This window comes from Hesperophylax consimilis, chromosome 20 (genome assembly GCF_061612785.1).
Source record: "Hesperophylax consimilis isolate HC1 chromosome 20, BYU_Hcon_1.0, whole genome shotgun sequence".
NCBI classification, from domain to species: domain Eukaryota; kingdom Metazoa; phylum Arthropoda; class Insecta; order Trichoptera; family Limnephilidae; genus Hesperophylax; species Hesperophylax consimilis.
In genome coordinates this window covers 23,905,233-23,920,140 of record NC_142855.1, presented here as the reverse complement: position 1 = coordinate 23,920,140, position 14,908 = coordinate 23,905,233, and the positions used below count along the sequence as shown (strand labels likewise).

At 36.9% G+C, this 14,908-nt stretch overlaps 1 long non-coding RNA gene across 1 annotated transcript; it reads left to right on the top strand.

The window, feature by feature from the left end:
- Window positions 1-12,778: 12,778 nt before the first annotated feature.
- On the top strand, window positions 12,779-14,213 carry LOC149414395 (uncharacterized). The gene is made up of 3 exons (XR_016304005.1): window positions 12,779-13,040; window positions 13,680-13,829; window positions 13,968-14,213. It is a non-coding gene; the product is annotated as an uncharacterized LOC149414395 (long non-coding RNA).
- The last annotated feature ends 695 nt before the right edge of the window (window positions 14,214-14,908 follow it).

The window sequence follows — 14,908 nt, the reverse complement described above, 5'->3', positions numbered from 1 at the left end:
TCATTTTTACCAACTTTACAGGAGACGAAAAAAACTGTTTATTTTAATAAATCGGTGGATTTTTTCTGTTATTACTTAATAAATACCCTAGTTAGCGGTTAAGAAATAATTATTTATACTTACTTTGACAATTTACTTTATTTTAACTTTTATTTTATGACTTGAGCTGTGTTGACTGATATTTTATTAGATTTAGGCGGTGTTGTTTACAGAAATGTAAAAAGATGATTTATGATGATTTATGATTTACAAAGAAAAGTTTTTACTAAGAAATATTTCAAGAATAAATAACAATCGTTATAAATAGGTATTTATAACCTAAATCTTAAGAATAACATTGTTGAGATCAATTGCTTAAAGTTATTTGGTGACACACGAACCTTTAGAGCGTACCTAAATGCAATTATTATCATCTTTTTTATTCTAACAGGAAAATATTTAAAACATAGTCTTTAATAAACTCCACAGACATAGGAATTAATAGACGAGAAGATAATGGCGAGGGGTAAAATCAACTGTTGAACGAAGGGGGTAAAGCTGACTGTGATTCGTCAATAAATCAATCTGACAGTAAATAGGCATCTCGCATTATAATATCACCATTTAGTTCTTAAAAGTAAAATCTGCTTTTGAATGAATAGACATTTTTACATGGGAGCGCAAATTACTCGCCACGTTATGAACTAATTTGCGAAGTCCAAATTCGGCAAAGTAAATTTCTTCTATTTACAGAGTCGTAGTTAGTTTCAGAGTATTTAGTTAAGACACTTTTACAAATGTTTCATAATTTACTTACCCCAGTAAACAACGATGAGCACACTTGAGAATCGCTACATTGTGATGTGATAGTATATGTTTCTAAAACTGATCCATATAATACGGTGTGAATAAGCTTAAAATTAAGTAAAATAATGCTTACTTATGGAATGTAATACGAAAATTGTGTTTATTCTCTTTTTCACATCTATTTTTACAAGTTTTCATATCACAAGTCAACATTTTGCCGTGTTATTTCGTAAAATGAACCGATGATGCCTCGACCATAGTTCGCACAAGAATGATGACGTCACGTTTTCAAATTTCACTTGAGGCCATACGCGAGCACAGCCGGCTCCAATGGAACCGGTATGGGGAGTGGGGATAATACGCTTTTAATCACTTAGGGCAGGTCTACTAATATTCATATGTCTATGATAAACTCCAACTAAACAAGATATAATAGTAATAAAATTATAAAAATAAAAAAAAATATACTCGAAATCTCTAGTCTAATAGTTAGTTGCAGTCTTTAGCGATTGCTGTGTGTAAGGTCATCATAAAAAGAGTGGCAACTAGATGGCAATACATTTTTTAGGTCTTGCAAATCTTTATACTTCCGATTTGTAATTGGTATTCTAGCTGCATACAATTTGTGCAGGTGATTTATTTGTTTAATGCTGTTAATTGGCGTGGGACGATGTGGTAACGGCTGAAGCTCGTCATCAAAACCAATTTTATACCAAATTGTGCCATTTGATCTGTATTCTAGCATACGTACATCTGCGACGGCTGGGTCACCTGCTTTTTTACCAGGCCGTATAGATTTATAAATTAATTCTTTCGAAAAGTCGGTAAAAAAGGTATAGTCCAAATAACGAGCTTCGTAAGGCATAGGATCACTCCTAGCGGTTTTAGTAATAGCCATGTATTGTTGTGGAAGGTAAATTTCTTTACCTTTTAATTTAAACTCTATTGCACTGTGTACGGAATCACATTCCATGTGGGTATGGCCTTTTACCAGGTACTTTTGAGTAATTATAATATTTTTTTCAATCGCTAAACGTAATAAAGCATTGCTTAAGGTAACATTGCGATTTTGAGCACAACAGTCATCGGAATATAAAATCACAGGCAATAATTTCTGGCTCAAAACTTTCTCTAGATAGTCTACTAAGCATGAAGCAAAAATAGAGGCTTCAATTCAAGTGTGCTATTTGACTCATCGAACCAATAACACATTACTTTTTTAGTTGCTAAATTGTATAATGTAAAATTATGGACGCATAATTTAGTTTTATAATAAATTGCATTAGCTTGAAGATACGTAGCCAATTTTACCGATTCAACATCCTGTGTGAATACATGACAAGCTCCGGACTGTGCAATATCTTTGTCAGTATTTTTATCTCTCCTGGCTCGATCTTTCTTCAAAACATGTTGTGCGTATTCTTCATCCGTAATGTTTCCAGTTTTATGACTGCAACAATCGTCACATTGATCTTTCTTCGGGTAGAATAGGCTCAGATTGAGTTTCAAAAATAATTTGTCAAATAATTTACGACCAAGGCATTCTCTACCCTCTTACTCACAATTCTCTTGATATGTGTGGTAGAGCTGTGTCATGTTCGAGAAAATTGGTTCTAAGTATTCTCGTGATGTTTTAGCACGACAGTAATGCGACGGCATCTTTGGAAGACCTGCTAAAAACTTTCCAACATATTTGTGGTCTTCAATTTTCTCTGGATTTCTGCGGTTACTTGTTGAAGTAGACAAATCTGGAGGCATGGCACAGTCTGTTTTTGTCAGCCAATATCTTATAAACGAATCTTTAATGCCAAGAGTGGCCAAGAACATTTTTTACAGACTTGGTGATGTACATTATCAATCGTGAAAACGTAAGTTCGACTATCAGTTCTTTTGGATGATTTCTGGATTTTTTGTAATTTTCTTTGGTACTTTATTAACATGAGAAGTTATAAATGATCTTTGCTGCTCCCAGTTCATGTTCTTCCAGAAATTTTCAAATATATTGCCGCTTTTGTTCTTTATGTTGTCACATGATCTAAGTTTAGATTTCTTGCAAAACACCATCATCACCTGAACTCCATGAATCAATTTCTTCTCCATTCGTAGTGTATTTCAATTATTGAGCTTCCTCAAAGAAATAAAATACATTTTGAAATCCCAAAAGTACCGTATTTTTGCTTTCAATCGCGAAATGACACCCACAAACAAAGTATTTCTTGCTGCTTCTTGCTAGCACCGGATTATCGAATCCGTCTGAGCAACCTTTAACACAACACGGCATTAATTTATCACCTTGAAGAATTCTAGCACGCAACATTATTTATAAATGGGTGAAAGAAAATTCAAAATATTTACGCTAAAAACATCAACTTTCGAAATGGCGTCTTGGAAATTACCGTTAATTTTTATCGGAGCATAACCCATGCTTAGCTTCTCTTTCTGTTACACAAGTCGCTATGGTAGAGAGCGAGAGATCAAACTACAATTTTTGCTCTAAGCCAATGAGATCTGAGCTTTCAGCCACAACAGCTTTGTCGATAAGAATTCGGGTATTGAATAACTCCTCCCATCAGGGTTACAAGGTCATGCGGGAGTTATACGCCCCTGCCAGTGTGCGTACAGCAATTGCAGCGAGTTGACGATCGTTTTTCTAATTTCTTAAAGGTATTCGCGACGCGACGTGTATGTACTGCAATATTAACAAAAATCAAAATATTTTACAGGACGTGGACGATAATTCCATGAAACATGAATGATAATGGCAGGAAAATTAAAACGGTTTTGACCCTAGGAACTCACTGAAAAGTTTGGATACTCCTGGTCAATGATGGGTACTGAGAAAGGGGCGGCTACATGGTCTGGGGCCTAGGGCGGCCAAGACTGCAAATCCGCCTCTGCTAGTAGGGTTATTGTGGTTAATAGGTTTTTTGGATTCTGTGTTCCAGAATTCATACAGCTTTAATTGGTAATCTACGCTATTACGTATGGGGAGTACGTTACACAATTAAAACTTTTTTTTATAATCGCCTTCATGTAATGGAATTTTTTTTTGGCTGCTATCAATGGAAACGGAGTTATTTGCTCTATTTTATTTAAGTACGTTTTCTACGTAAATCCATAGCTATTGACTACAATTTTTACAACTACTATTTTTGCTCTGACCCAATGAGATCTGAGCTTTCAGCCACAACAGCTTTGTCTAAAAAAATTTGGGTTGGGAATAACTCCTCCCATCAGGGTTACAAGGTCAGACGGGAGTTATACGCCCCTGCCGTAAAGTACTGAAGTTCGTAGCTCCATCTGGAAGTTGCCATACCGCTTGCGACACATCAACAAGTGCAAGGTATTGACAGGTGTTAGGATCTCTGTAGCGGGGCAAGATTGAACTGCTACAAAGTGTTCTAATTTTTCCATTAAAAAGCGATGAGAAACAGTATCAAAGGCTTTGCTAAAGTCAGTATAAATTGTATCAACCTGAAGACCCTTGGACAGTGCATTAGAAATAAAATTTTCGTAAAGCAATAAGTAAGCTGACGTAGGCATAAAACCATGTTGAAATGTTGATATAATTGGTTTAATTTGATGCATGATTTTACTTAATATAGTCTTTTCTAAAAGTTTAGGTAGTGATGACATAATACATATGGGTCTATAATTTTCAATTTGACATTTATCTCCTTTTTTAAAAATAGGTGTTATGAAGCTACTTTTCCAAATTTCAGGAAAACAACCTGTAGATAAATTGAAAATTATAGTAATAGGAAGAGCTAGAACATGAATACAGTTTTTAAGTAATATTGAGGGAATCATATCTGGCCCCGAATTCGACCTGGTATCCAGCTGTTTGATAAAAGTCACAACATCATTTACTACCATATGGATGTTATGCAAGTTGAGTGAGCTTTCGGTAAATTGGGGTTTATCGGATAATATGTTGTCATTGTCTTCAACATATACACTCTTGAAGAAATCTGCAAATAAATTTACAATATCGTTTTTGTCATGACCTACTTTTTTCCCGTAAAACATTGTACCGGGAAAGTTAGAGTTATTTTTCCGAAAGAAGTTAACGTAATTCCAAAATTTATTAATATTTGTTAAAATAGAATTTTCAACATTGTTGGTGTATTTCTTGAAACAAACTTTCGATTTCCTAGTACAATCTTTACGCAGAATGGAGAATGCGATATAATTATCTAGCGTTCTATTTATTTTATAACATTTGTGGGAAATTTTTTTATCGTACGTTAGATTAATTAGTTCAGAATCGAACCATTTAGGGAATTTAGAAGTGTAATATTTTTGTAGGGGTACAAAGCTATCGATTGCTTGATAAATTACATTGTAAAAGTATTCTAAGGCCTCATTTAAACTTGAGCTTTATAAAGTGAGATCATAAGCCCAATTATAAGTTGATTAAAATTCTATAATCTTTGGGTAATCTGCTTTTTAAAAATTACGCTTGACAATCGTGGGGTCAATTACCATAACATAAGAATTGAGGTTGTGGAAGAAGTTATGCGGCTTGGGATAGCCACGGATACTTACCTGTAGTAGCGGGGCTATCGACTCGGAGAAGTAAAAGAAATTTCCACGTTTAATTATTTATTTAATGAAGGTACGTTTAACATTTGTAAGCAAAGTGTTAATCCTAAGACGCTCGAAAACAGAGTGGCGCTGCGGTCGCCGGCGTGTCCGCTGGAACGTTCGGCGACCCGAGCGGCCGGTGTTGCAATTACATAAGTGTGACCATCTTAATATTAACAATATTGGTGGTGCTTTCTTATATCCCGACAGCCTCCCCTCCAGTGTCCACGACATGCTAAAGGAGTTGGGATATAAGAAGCAACATATTGGTCAGCAAGAGAACTTAATTCTAATACAGTATTTACTAGTTAAGATTACTTATAATAACTATAGGTGTTATTGCTAAGTTTTTAATTACAATGAGTGTTTGCAGTCTTAATTTATTTACAAAGTAACTTAAAACTAAAAGTTTGCTAATATACCGCGTTTGCGGTGTCAGGTGCATCGACGAACTAGTTGTTCGGAGCATTGTTTATTACTTTGTAGTGCATGGAAATCCAAGTTTGATTCCAGTTTGTGGTTTCACTGTATAAATCGTGAAATTTTTCTAAGTTAAACCATGTACAGTGCAACTGCATGATTTTTACGCAGAGTGCGTGCTATGTAGCGCTGGTCATGACATTATTATATAATAGAATATAAAAATATGTAATCCTATCATCTATGATAAACTTGAAATTAGCATTGTACATGATAATTGAATCGAAAATATGTAGTCATAATTAGCTTAGGAAACATTTCTGCGTTTAGAGACATATTTGTTTGACTTAAAATATAAATGTATAGTGAGCTATAACTAGAGTATGAAATGTTTATAGAAATATAAGCATAAATAATACAGTTGTCTTAATTAAAGAAGTACATGTATAAGGTAACCTTAGTAAGGTGTTCATTATGGTATTAGAAATCTAATATGTTACGCTAATCTGTAGCGGTGAATTGGTAATTTTAAATTAACTATGCAACACGTCTGTCATCAGTATGTAAATATGTGTTTTTTGAAGACAAAAAGTCGAATAACCATGTTTATTTACATACGTATGAACAAAGTGGGTTAATGTTCCTTAGTTAGGAAAGTAATACATCATCAGCTGTTTACTGTTATTGCATGAGAAAAAAAATAATAATAATGATACATTAAATAACAGAAGTTTTCGATAATATGGTTCTCTAGAAGTATATAGTGCCTATACGTCCAGAGAAGCATATTTAAAAGTACACCAAAAGTACCTTGGTACATGGTTAAAAAAAAAAAAAAAAAATATGAACAATGCTCATATTGGTAGTCGATCACACTTGTGATGACGGTTGATGCTAATAATTGAGTAGCAATTGCATATATAAATGCTATTAAGCGGTGAAAAGTTTTCAATAATATGCTTACAAAAAAAATAAATGAACTATGCTCATTATATTGGTAGTCGATCACACTTGTGATGACGGTTGATGCTAATAATTGAGTAGCAATGCATATATAAATGCTATTAAGTGGTGAAAAGTTTTCATCCGAGCATAGAGTTATTGTATAATTGTTATACGTTTTAAGGTGCATGAGTTATGCAGTTTACAAGATGATTTGTGTTCATCGTAATGAAAATGTTTCACACTCGTGAATACATAATAAATTATAATTATAATTATTTGATAACAAACAATACTAAAGTCAAATTTCCATCAAAAATATGTAAATTTAATATTGTTTGGTTTGCCGTTTTTTAAGAAAAATATGTATTTCAAGAATAAGGTTTGTAAGAGAAAGCTAGGCGGAATTTGGTAATTAATTTCTATCATGAGTTGTAGAAAAAAATGAAATGCCAATAGAAGTGTCTTTTTGTGCGTATTCCGATCCAAATCGTTTTGGAGAATGTACTTGCCGACCTGAGCGAGTTGTTTTCTTGGTTCCAGGTGTGATAGCGGCAGGTGTGTCCATAGTGAGGTGACAAATGTTTTGTCGTCGCGCTCTTCTGCCTTGTGAGGACCTTCATTGCCAGTTTAGGTCTCTACTTGCCATAAGAGAGGTTTTCAACTTGGCCATTAGCTTGAAGGTGATATGCGGTAGTCGTGATGAGAGATGATGTGTGACAGATATTGAATTCCCCGGATGCGTGCGGTGGTTTGCTGGTCGTGCGTGAGTCAGTGAGTCGACGTCGGACGCTGTTGACCGGACTCGGTGATGGTCAGGCGCTGGGGAAGAACATGGTTCTTCACTCCGGTGCTGACAGGATGCCGAAGGTACAGTTGACCTTGTAGGCGGTTGGGCGGGTGCTGTTTAGACCAGTGAGGATGTCGCGTATCCTCGTGGTGGTCGTGGTGCTTGGATGAAGCGCTGGTCCGATTGCAGGAGCCAGGGCGTTCAGGTCCGATGTAGCGCTGGTCCGGGGCGGTTGCCGGGGCCAGGGCGCTACAGTGTTGTCCCGATGAGTCCATTAGCAGAGCTGGGAATATCGTCCTTCGCGCGGTAAAGCTGCGCGGGTTGTTGCTTGCGTTTCTCTCAAATTGTTGAAGGCTGGTTGACGGCTGATTTGGTCGATGAAGATGCGCGAGTTATTGCTTGCGTTTCTCAAATTGTTGACGGCTGTGTGATTTGGTCGGTGAAGATGCGGAGGTTATTACTTGCTTTTCTCTTAAATTGTTGACGGCTGATTGTTGATTGATTTGAGTTGTTGTTTGAAGGGTAAGCTTTTTATTTGTTTTGTAGAAAAAAATATTTGATGTACGTCTGACGTTGATCTGCCTGATTTTCCCTCTCGATTCCAATTGGGAGATGAGTTGCGTGAACCGGGTCATGAGTGGTTCATTTCTCGCCATGCGTAGCTGTGAAACTTCCTGCGAAAGTGCGGCGTTTTGTTGTTGAAGTTGTAGCAGTCAGGAAAGTTCATCTGTATATGAAGAAGTTTTGTTTTTCAGATGTGGAAGGTTTCATGCGGCTTGTGACGAGAGGTGTTTGCTTTATTGTTGTCATCAACAGCGCTGCAGTCGGTAGATTGGTACACATCTAAGATTTTGTCTGCAGCTGTGGCAAGTTGATTGATGTCGTTGTCCGGAAGAGCTGAAAGGATTGCTTGCACATGTTGAGGTAGGCGTTGTAACCATAAGGTGCGTACTATTGCGCTGTCTGCCAAGGTAGGTCCTGCGAGTTCAAGCATGTGACGTAATAGGCCGGTAGGCTTCCTGTCTTCCAGTTGAATGCCGGTCAGTAATCTAGTGAGGCGTTTTTCAGCAGAGTCTTGAAGTCGATCTATAAGTGCTGCTTTCAGATTGATGTATTTTTCTGAGGTAGGTGGTTGCATCACTACGTCGCTCACGCATTGTAGTGTTTGTGTGTCCAACGCTGCGATGATGATATTATATTTGGTGAAATCATCCTTGATACGCGAGTTGATGAACTGTGCTTCAGCTTGCACAAACCATAGTGAGATGTTTTCTCTCCAGCACGGTGGTAGTCTAACCGAGACATAATTAATCGTTGTTGCGGAGCTTGAATTGTCGATATGTTCCATGTTGGTGCGAATATTTTTAGCTGCCTGATCTTGATGTTCACTTGATGATGTGCTTGACGTATAGTTGTTCTTTTCCGAGGTCATTTCAACATAAATCGGAATAGCACTGAAGACAATAGTATGGCAAATCCTACAGGTTATAAAAATTTAGAATAATGCTAGAAATAAAAAAAAAAAAATAGATTGCCGACATCTATGTGAGTATTCTTCAAGTTTTGCCCAAAAAAAAAATATTCTAGACGCAAACCTTTTTCGTAAAATGCGAAATGAATTTAAATAAATTTAAATAAATTTTACATGAGATTAATATTGTTGTTTGTGAACATAGAATGTAACATTATTGTACACTTTTGTTACAAGAATTGCAAATACCATGTGACATATTATTTTTCAGCATCTCAAGCAAGAATTTGATTTCTATGTGACAATACGTTACGCTAAATTTCAATCGAAATTTGTGTGAGAAATTAATGTTTTGTAAGAATATTTGAACACAGATAATGACAAAAAATGTGAAATTTACGTGGCGGGATCATGGATGTTGACGATGGATGGAAACGTTGATCAGGTTTCCGAGGTCGTCCGTTGCAGGTTGGATCTGGGCTGGAGACGGCTGGTAGATCGATGATGTGGAAGACCAGTTGTGGAAGAGGTTACCCGTTGTGGACAGATTGTGGAAGATGTAGTTTGAGATCTCCTCGTAGGCCAGATGTGGAAGATCTCGGCTCATGAATGATGATGTGAAAGGTGTGGAAGTTTCCACAAGTTGCGTCAGTTTTAGCTGAAATAGAGGGTAACACGCCTTTAGTTCAAATTACGAAAATGTCACAGTTTACAACAGAAGAAGGGCTTGTTGTTCGATTTATTTTATTTTTATACGCCGTGGATATACAGACGTAGAATGAATTCAGTGGGTATTCAGAATTGTAAAGCGGGTAATTGCAGAGCTACCCGTGGTGCAAACACATATGATTGAATATAATTTCTACAAAAAAATACTGGGATTTATTAAATTTTTACTAGAATTTAAATGTTTTAAATTAAAAATGAAAAGGTGCTTACCAAATTTGTCCCAGGACTCTGTTTTCGAGGTCATTTGCGTCGAACTAACACGTGTTTCGCGAAATTGAAAATGGCGAATGAATTTACAAAAGTTACGATTCAAAGTCGGAAGTCACCAGTTGTGGAAGAAGTTATGCGGCTTGGGATAGCCACGGATACTTACCTGTAGTAGCGGGGCTATCGACTCGGAGAAGTAAAAGAAATTTCCACGTTTAATTATTTATTTAATGAAGGTACGTTTAACATTTGTAAGCAAAGTGTTAATCCTAAGACGCTCGAAAACAGAGTGGCGCTGCGGTCGCCGGCGTGTCCGCTGGAACGTTCGGCGACCCGAGCGGCCGGTGTTGCAATTACATAAGTGTGACCATCTTAATATTAACAATATTGGTGGTGCTTTCTTATATCCCGACAAGGTAATTGATTATTAGAGGGGGGTGGTATTTATCGATTGGAAGAATCATTTCATCAGAGGCATACACATTAACACTAGAAGAATTTGTAAAGACAAGATCGAGAAGACGAGAATTGATGTTGTACACATGGTTTTTCTGATGCAGATTTAAAAAGTTCGACATTTCTATAATTTCATGGGAGCCATGATTGATGTTGTCCGGACTCGAGGACGGGAAGTTCTCAATGTCCCATACAATATTTGGAAGGTTGTAGTCACCCATCAGAATAAATGTAGCATCAGGAAATTTTCTTCGCATAGTTTCAACTTCAAGGTGGAGCTCCTTATATGTTTGCAGGCCGGAGGATGGTGGTAAATATGTGCAACCGATTATAAGTTTTCATTTTTAAGGAAACCATTACAAACACTTGGACTGAGAACGAAACTTCAAGAACTAAAATGTAAATTACCAACGATGAATTACGAAATTTATGCCCTTACTGAAACATGGCTAAATGCTGACATAAACGATCAAGAACTGGTTTTTTTTTGATAATTTCATTTACAGAAACGACAGATGTCAAAGTTCCAGCATTAAAACAAGAGTTGGCGGCGTAGTTGGCGGCGTCAGTATCAACCAATTCAACCGTTTCAAGAATTCGAAGAAACTGAAATGCCTTCACATGTTTATTTATTTTATAGAGATCTCTTCTAGCACGTAGATGTCCCAGAAAAGCCTCCAGTAGTTGTAGAGATGCTAAAGGTAGAGTTAAATAGTTTAATTTATTTAGATGCATATAAACTATATTTTATAGTAAACAAAAGCGATTAACTATTGACTTCACAGCACCGGAACGCGTGGATTTTATTAGAACAGTAAGGGAAAGGTTTAGAGTGATGTGCACTACGTGCGATGTTGACAATGTTACAATGTAGATATAGTCACGCATAATCCTACAATTTCATTTTCGATTGTGTTTTGCGTTTGCTGATCAGTTATGGTTAGGACAGCGCTTTGTCAGATGCAGGGGCATTTCTCTCAGCTTTGGCCTTGAAACTCATTTGAAACCGCCACGCCCACCTCAAAATTCTTATAGAAAACGAATAATATGGCTAAAATCTCAGATCTCATTGGTGAGAGTAGAAGGGTTGGTTTGATCTCTCGCTCTCTACCATAATGACTCGTGTAACAGAAAGAGATGACGGAATTTTGCCGTGAGTGGTTTATTTATACACGCGGGTTGTCATTTGCTGCCGAAATACTATCATTTCCGTCGTTTTAAAGTTGTTCGTGATAAAAATACAATATAAGCCAGTATAGTGTTAGCGAGTTACAAACATATATTCAACCTACCTACGTAAGTTCAAGTTTAAAGTGAATTGACAGTTTTTAGGTTATTACGTAACATACTTGGCATATGTCTTCCTCCACAACGTATAAATGTTATTTATTATATCGACCAACTTATTCATGTTATTGATTAGTGTTATCCTGTATTATCTTATTGTTTTGGTGAAATTAAAGATTTTTAAACATATGTAACCATGAGTTCATGAGGCTAAAAAATGTCGGAATTCTTCGCCGTACTGTCGGACAATCATGTTTTGGAAATTTTCTTCAGTGTTGTTGCAAATTTCTTGTCATTTTGGGTTTCTTCTTCTCAGATTAACAAGTTTCATCTTGAGGAAATGCACTGTAAAAGTTTATTTTCTTAGTCAGATGAACCTTGCCCTTGGAAAACATTTCGACATTTTTCTGCTTCAAGGACATTTTTATTTTAAAAATATTTTTTTGGGCTAGTGAATGAATGGAGTAGGCCGAGAGCAATTATATTGTCTATGGTTGCATCTTACTTTTAGATGACCTTGAGTTTTTTCTATCTTGTCTACTGCTCTTTTCCGCACGGTAGGTACTGCTTGTATATCTGTGGTTAAGTACTGTATAATTCTGTTGTATACAAAAAGCCCGAAGATATCGATCTAGAGAGTGGTATATTTATGGTCAGATGGGACTTTGTGGTCTTGGGTGACATTTCAATTTTGTTTTACGCTAATGAATTGAATTTTCGGTAGGTTCCGAAGAAGAATTATATTGTCTATAGTCACGCCTTTTCTTAAAATCCTCTATTCTTGGTCGATGGTGTGGTGGGCCGTCACCGATGCCCGGTTGTCTTAAAATTTGCCAGATCTAAGGTTAAAATCTTGACCAAACCAATTCTATAGAAGGTCGAGTTGTCAATCTTTATGCATTCATTCTTTTGTGCAAGGACCCGGGATCTCTGTTTTACTTCAACTTATTGTATTGTATTTAATACTATTAAATTTTGTTAGCTTGGAATATTCTGTCAAAACAATGACATCTTATATGAAACTGATATTTGAAATAAGAGATACATATTGTGACTATCTTGACCTTGAAGTTGACACTTCATATCTGTTGATTAATCGATAATTTAAATGCTTTCGTGTGCTCATAGGATTACGTTACAACTATGTTTGTTTCAGGTATATATTTTTGTTTGGGCGTTTACCAATTACCAAACCCTGCGACAGCGGTGCCATGGATCCAGTAAATCCAGAAACTGTTTCCATCAAAACGGAACCAGGGCCCCAGGAAGAAGGCGGAGGTGAAATGCCGTACACTTATATGGATTTCGACCTCCCAGATGTAAAGAAGGAATGTTTGCGATATGCGGAAAGTACTCAGACAGCCAGTGAGTTTCATTGCTTATGTTAAATAAATTGTAATATACCGGTCGGTGGCTGAGATGACATCGCGCTTGGGTCCCACCCAGGCGTAGTGTGTTCAATTCCTCGGCTGGCTAAGTCTTCCATCACAACACAAGCAACTTTTTCCGCTTACTGTGGTGATAGTTGGAGATTTTCAAATGTTCTCAGGTTATTCGTAATCCGGGAATGTGTGTTTCTTTAATAAAAAAATAAGTATACAAGTCCATTTTGGATTGCCATGGCGACAGAACATTATATGTTTGTTTGATGTGACTATACCCTACGATCACAGAAGCCGCCAATGCTTACAATAAGTGCTCGATTCATCAAGTTTCCACCTCATCCTCATTCGTTAAAAATACATATTGATGGAAGAAAACATCATTCCATTGAATTAAAAACAACAACTCCATACTGAAGGTACTCTGAAGAAAATGCTTATTCCTTCTGAAGCGGACATTCATGGTCGTTCTTATTAATTTTCTTAAATTAACCTTGAACTCTCTTCGCTTATTTCTCACTACTGCAGGGTTAATCTATGATTTATTTTATTGTTTCTAGTTTAAGCTTTTTTTAAACGAGTTTCACATCGATGATCAATGTACGCACATGTTGTTTTATAGCTTGCATTAATGTGGAGACTATTACCGTCAAGGAGGAACTCGGACGCCCAGAAGATATGGATGGGGGATTCTCTTGTATGGAAATTGACATAGGTCTGCCGGATGTAAAAAGGAAATGCTTAGAACGCTTTAAAAGAATTGTCCAGTCCGGTAAAAACACATTTTTTTTCTGAAATTTAACAATTCTGCCATCGTATTTTGTTATCAATTTCTGTGCTTTCTTACGCCAAGTGTAGATATTTAGTCGTTTTAAGCCTTTATAATCGTATTATTTTATTTTTTCGACAGATCTCAAGACGCATCCTTTGGAAAAACAATTATCTTTTCCTCATTGTACCTACTCCCATTCTCATAAGTCGAATTTTAAAAGGCAAATACGCACCCATACTGAAAAAAAACATTTATGTTCTGAGTGCAACTATTCATTTTCTCGAAGGGACGCTTTGACGAGACACATGCTGACTCACAGTGGAGAAAAACCTTTTTCGTGTTCCAAATGCAAATACTCATGTTCTCAAAAGGGCTCTCTGACGATCCACATGCTGACTCACAGTGGTGAAAAACCTTTTTCATGTTCCGAGTGCAATTATTCATGTTCTCGAAGGGGCGATCTGACGAGTCACATGCTGACTCACAGTGGAGAAAAACCTTTTTCATGTTCCGAGTGCAACTATTCATGTTCTCGAAAGGGCCAACTTACGATACACATTCTGACTCACAGTGGAGAAAAACCTTTTTCGTGTTCCGAGTGCCACTATTCATTTTCTCAGAAGGGAAATCTAAGGAGACACGTGCTGACTCACAGTGGAGAAAAAGCTTTTTCATGTTCCGAGTGCACCTATTCATCTTATCTAAGTGGCAGTCTGAAGAGCCACATGCTGACTCACAGTGGAGAAAAACCTTTTTCATGTTCCGAGTGTAACAATTCATTTTCTCGAAGGGACACTTTGACGAAACACATGCTGACTCACAGTGGAGAAAAACCTTTTTCGTGTTCCGAGTGCCACTATTCATTTTCTCAGAAGGGAAATCTAAAGAGCCACATGCTGACTCACAGTGGAGAAAAAGCTTTATCATGTTCCGTGTGCAACTATTCATGTTCTCGAAAGGACGCTCTGATAAGCCACATGCTATCTCACAGTGGAGAAAAACCTTTTTCATGTTCTGAATGCAACTATTCATTTTCTCAAAGGGCCACGCTGAAGAAACACATGCCGACTCACAGTGGA